Source organism: Peromyscus eremicus, chromosome 3 (genome assembly GCF_949786415.1).
Source record: "Peromyscus eremicus chromosome 3, PerEre_H2_v1, whole genome shotgun sequence".
Lineage (NCBI taxonomy): Eukaryota > Metazoa > Chordata > Mammalia > Rodentia > Cricetidae > Peromyscus > Peromyscus eremicus.
Window position 1 is genome coordinate 4,508,657 of NC_081418.1, and position 6,091 is coordinate 4,514,747.

At 38.4% G+C, this 6,091-nt stretch overlaps 1 non-coding gene across 1 annotated transcript; it reads left to right on the top strand.

Moving 5' to 3' along the window:
- The first annotated feature begins 221 nt into the window (after positions 1-221).
- LOC131907516 (U6 spliceosomal RNA) lies at positions 222-323 on the top strand. The gene has a single exon (XR_009378424.1). It is a non-coding gene; the product is annotated as a U6 spliceosomal RNA (small nuclear RNA).
- The last annotated feature ends 5,768 nt before the right edge of the window (positions 324-6,091 follow it).

Below are 6,091 nucleotides of genomic sequence, written 5' to 3' on the forward strand. Positions count from 1 at the left end.
CAAGGAACACTGTTGGATGCTTATTGCTGGCGAAATTAAAATGATCAGACCTGAGTTTCCTGTAATATCCTGCTGCTTGGACATCACCCTGCACCTTAAGATATGGCACATGTGTGAGCTGAAAGCATTAAAAGTATGTTTTTTTGTAGAAAGGCTAGATCCAAATCAATGCAATTTAATCTCTTTTGGTGGTAGATCTCAGGTCTTAAAAATCTCAAGAGGTGCTCGCTTCTGCAGCACATTTGCTAAAATCGGAACAGAGAAGATTAGCATGGCACCTGTAAAAGGATGACATGAAAATTTGTGAAGTGGATCATGTGGGTATCATTCCACAGGACCAGTAGTCACTTCACCAGTTCCAGCAGGTTCTAGATGGAGTGGATGCTAGGGTGGGTCAACTTAAGGCCCAGCTGTGGGCCTGGATGATAGCCAAGCCAGTGAGTCTAGGCCCCTGTGGATACCCACCTTGGTCACAGGGGTGGGGTCAGCTCTTGTGAATGCATGCCCTCAGTGTCAGTTCATCCTGGCCTGTGGTGAGGGTTGGGGGCCATCTCTCCAGCATGGTGCTGGCACCAGTTCTCTTACTGTAGTGTCCATTGAGAGGCAAGACAGTGGCAGCCACAGGTTATGCCCCAGAGGAGTTCCAGTGAGGATCCCAGTGATGACGGTGTACCAGAAACCAGAGGCCTTGGCCCAGACCAGTGACTCATTGCAATAAACATTTGCCAGTAAAACTGATGGGACAAAGGGGTGTACTACATGGCACACTGAAGTCTCCATTGCGGGCAGGATGAATGAAGAGGTGTTGGAGAAGCAGGAAAGAAAGAGAAACAAAGAGATTTTTATGTTGAAGTGTTTTTTGCTTTTGCTTTTTGTTCACTTGCTTGCATCCTTTGATTTGTTTCCTTATGTGAGGGGCGTGGCATGGATGAGGGGAGGATATGGGGGGACTGGGAGGTGAACAGAATTGGGGTGTATAATGTGAAACTCCCAAAGAGTCAATAAAGAAGTTTAAAAAAATTACACTTAAAAAATTTTGTGTCCCAGCACTCGGGAGGCAGAGCCAGGCAGATCTCTGTGAGTTCGAGGCCAGCCTGGACTACCAAGTGAGTTCCAGGAAAGGCGCAAAGCTACACAGAGAAACCCTGTCTCGAAAAACCAAAAAAAAAAAAAATTTTGTGAAGTATTCCAGTTCCATATGTTTTGGCCACCATAAGTCTAGCCTCCAACTCAGGTGGAGACCTCCAGCTCAACCACTGACCAGAAAGGAAACAGAAAACAAGGAACAAAATGCCCATCTAACAAAGACAAACCCCAGAAATTGGCACCAGGACCCTATAATCACTCCAAACCCAGATGTCTAGGCACCAGCATAAGAACACAAACATCATAAGAACAAAATCAATAAGAACATATTGCACACAGGAAAAAATATTAAAAGCTGCAAGGGAAAAGGAGCAAGTAACAAATAAATGCAGTTAGAATTACATCTGACTTCTCAATGTAGACTCTAAAAGCCAGAGGGCCTGGACAGATATGCTGCGCACTCTAAAAGACCACAGTTGCCAGCCCAGACTACTATACCCTGCAAAACCTTCAATCGACATGGAAAAAATAAGATATACTATGATAAAGTCAAATTTAAACAATATCTATCCACAAAGCCAGCCCTACAGTGGTGCACAAATCCCAATTGGTCTTAATAATAAATAATGGAAGTCAGATATTAGGGGGAGTGCTGAAAGATCAGAGAAGCAGAGCCAGCCACTAGGGTTCTTACCTCTACTGAATCCTCAGCCTGAAAGCGGGCTGAGCTCCTGTCTCCTCCTGCCTAATATTCCTTTCTCCACCCAACTGCATTACTTCCTGTCTCCACTTTCTGAGTGCTGAGATTAAAGGTGTATGCCACCACTGCCTGGCTTCTATGGCTAACTAGTGGCTTAGCTCTGCACTTGTATCTTCAGGCAAGCTTTATTTGTTAGGTCACAAACAAAATATCACCACACTACAGACGGTGATAGAAGGAAAACTCCAACCCAGAGAAGTTAACTATACTCGTATAAACACAAGCAATAGATAATCTCATGCCAACAAAACCAAAAGAAGGGAAACACAAACACACACACACACACACACACACACACAAACACACACACACACGGGGGGGGAGACAGAGAGAGACAGAGACAGAGACAGAGAGACAGAGAGACAGACAGACACACACACACATAATATCACCACCACCACCAACAACAAAATGTCAGGAATTAAAAATCATTGGTCATTGATCTCTCAGTATCAATGGACTCATTTCCCCAATAAAAAGACACAAACAGAATAGATGTGAAAACAGGATCCATCCTTTGGTTGCATACGACATTCACATCTCAACATCAAAATAAATATTACCTCAGAGTAAAGGTAAGCAAATAGCCCCTAGAAGCAAGCTGATATAGCCATTCTAATATTTAACAAAATAGACTTCAAACCAAAAATAATCAAAAGAGATGAAGAAGGACACTTCATACTCATCAAAGAAAAAAATCCACCAAGACGACATTCAATTCAAAACATCTATTTCCCAAATGCAAGGGTACCCACATTTTTAAAAGAACCATTACTAAAGTTTAAATCACACATTGACCCTCACACATTGATAGTGGGAGACTTCAATGCCCTGCTCCCAACAAAGGATAGGTCATCCAGACCAAAACTAAATAGAGAAATATTGGAGCTTAAAGATATTATAAAAAAGCCGGGCGGTGATGGCACACGCCTTTAATCCCAGCACTTGGGAGGCAGAGGCAGGTGGATCTTTGTGAGTTCAAGGCCAGCCTGGTCTACAGAGAGAGAGATCCAGGAAAGATGCAAAGCTACACAGAGAAACCCTGCCTCCAAAAAAAAAAAAAAAACAAAAACAAAAAAAACAAAAACAAAAAAAAGATATTATAAAAAAAGGAATCTAGCAGATATCTACAGAACATTTCAGCCAAACACAAAAGAATATACCTTCTTCTCTATACCTCAAGGAGCTTTCTTTAAAACTGACCATACTTATCACAAAGCAAGTCTCAACAGATACAATCAGACCTTCATCCTATCAGACCACCGTGGATCAAAGCTTAATTTCAAGAACAGAAACAACAGAAAGCTTACAAATTCATGGAAACTGAAAAACTCTCTACTGAATGAAAACTGGGTCAAGATAGAAATAAAGAAAGAAATTTAACACTTCCTAAAATTCAGTGAAAATGAATGTACAACATACCAGACTTACAGGACACAATGAAAGTTGTGCTAAGAGGAAAGTTCATGGCACTAAGTACCTGCATAAAGAATTTGGAAAAATCTCATACTAGCAACTTAACAGCACACCTCAAAGCTGAGGCTCTAGAACAAAAGGAAGCAAGCTCACCCAAGAAGAGTAGATGGCAGGAAATAATCAAACTGAGGGCTGAAATCAATCAAATCAATAAAAAATACAAAGAATCAATAAAACAAAGAGTTGGATCTTTGAAAAAAATCAACAAGATAGACAAACCTTTGTCCAAACTAACTAAAAGACAGAAGGAGAATACCAATTAACAAAATCAGAAATTAAAAGGGAGCATAACAATAGATACCAAGGAAATTCGAACAATCAATACAAAGAATCAATAAAACAAAGAGTTGGTTCTTTGAAAAAAATCAACAAGATAGACAAACCTTTGTCCAAACTAACTAAAAGACAGAAGGAGAATACCAATTAACAAAATCAGAAATTAAAAGGGGAGCATAACAATAGATACCAAGGAAATTCGAACAATCATTACATCATCCACATAATTAGAAAATCTAAAGGAAATGGATAATTTTTTCAATAGATACCACTTCCCAAAGTTAAATCAAGATCAATTAAACAACTTAAATAGACTTATAACCCATAAGGAAATAAAATCAATCACTAAAATTCTCCCCACCAAAAAAGCCCAGGGACAGATGGTTTTAGTGCAGAATTCTACCAGACTTTCAATTAAGAGTTGATGCTAATACTCCTCAAATTATTCTACAAAATAGACGCAGAAGGAACATTGCCACACTCATTTTTATGAGGCTACCATCACCCTGATACACAAAACCACACAAAGATTCAACAAAGAAAGAGAATTACAGAACAATCTCCCTTGTGAACATTTATGCAAAAATGCTCAACAAACTGAATCCAAAAACATATCAAAATGATCATCCACTGTTACCAAACAGGCTTCATCCCAGAGATGCAGGGATGGTTCAACATATGAAAATCTGTTAATGTAATTCACCATTATAAACAAACAAAGAAAAAAAAAAGACACATGATCATCTCATTAGATGCCCAAAAAGCCTTTGACAAAATCCAGCACCCATTCATGGTAAAAGTGTTGGAATGATTATGGTTATAAGGGGCATACCTAAACACAATAAAGACAATTTATAGCAAGCCCATAGCCAACACCAAATTAAATGGAGAGAAACTCAAAGCAATTCCACTAAAACAAGAAACAAAATAAGGTTGTCTACTCTCTCCATATCTATTCAATATGGTACTTGAAGTTCTAGCTAGAGCAATAAGACAATTGGAGGAGAACAAGGGAATACAAACTGGGAAGGAAGAAGTCAAAAGTATCATTATTTGCAGATGATATCATAGTATAAATAAACTACCCCCAAAATTCTACTAGGAAACTCCTTCTGGGAAGTGGTTGGATACAAGATTAACTTAAAAAAAAAAACCCAAAAAACAAACAAAAAATCGAAACCCAGTTGTTCCCCTATATACAAAGGGCAAATGGAGTGACAAAGAAATCAGGGAAACAACACCCTCCACAATAGCCACAAACAATATAAAATATCTTGGAGTAACCCTAATCAAGTAAGCTAAAAATTTGTATAAAAAAAAAAAAAACTTTACGTCTTTGAAGAAAGAAATTGAAGAAGATATAAAAGATGGAGCAATCTCCCATGCTCATGGATTGGTGAGATAAACATAGTAAAAATGATCATCCTAACAAAAGCAATCTACAGATTCAATGCAATCCTCATCAAAATCCCAACACAATTCTGTACACACATTGACATATTTACATACTCAATTTCATGTGGGAAAACAAAAAGTCCAGGATAGCTAAAACAATCCTGAACAATAAAAGAACTTCTGAAGGTATCACTAACCCTGATTTCAAGCTGTACCAAAGAGCTATACTAATTAAAACCCACATGGTATTGACATAAAAAGACAGGTTGATCAATGGAATGATTAGAAGACCCAGACATAAAAATACACACACCTATGGACACTGGATTTATTTTTTTATAAGGCAGCCAGAAATACACACTGGAAAAAAAGAATTTTCAACAAATGGTGCTGATCTAACTGGATGTGTGCATGTAGAAGAATGCAAATAAACCCATATTTATCACCCTGCACAAAACTCAAGTCCAAGTAGATCAAAGACCTTAACATAAAACCAGATATGCTGAACTTGATAGAAGAGAAAGTGGGGAACGGCCTTGAATAAATTGGCACAAGAGACAACTTTCTGAAAAGAACACCAATAGAGCAGTCACTAAGATCTACAATTAATAAATGTGACCTTGTGAAACTGAAAAGCTTCTGTAAGGCAAAGGACTGCAACATTGGGACAAAGTGGCAGCCTACAGAATGGGAAAAGATTTTTACCAACTATATATCTAACAGAGCTGATTTTTGCAATATATGAAGAACTCAAGAAACTAGACAACAAACCAAATAATTAAATAAAAAATGGGCTATAGGTCTAAACAGAGAATTCTCAATAGGAGAATCTCAAATGACTTAGAAACATTTAAAGAAATGTTCCACATCATTAGTTATCAGGGAAATGCAAATCAAAACTACTCTGAGATTTCATCTTACACCTGCCAGAATGGCTAAGATCAAAAACACAAATGACAGCTTATGCTGGAGAGGATGTGGAACAAGGGGAACACTCCTTCATTACTGGTGGAGTACAAACTTGTGCAGCCTGTACGGAAATCAATATGGCAGTTCCTTAGAAAATTCAGAATCAGTCTTCTTCAAGACCCAGCTATA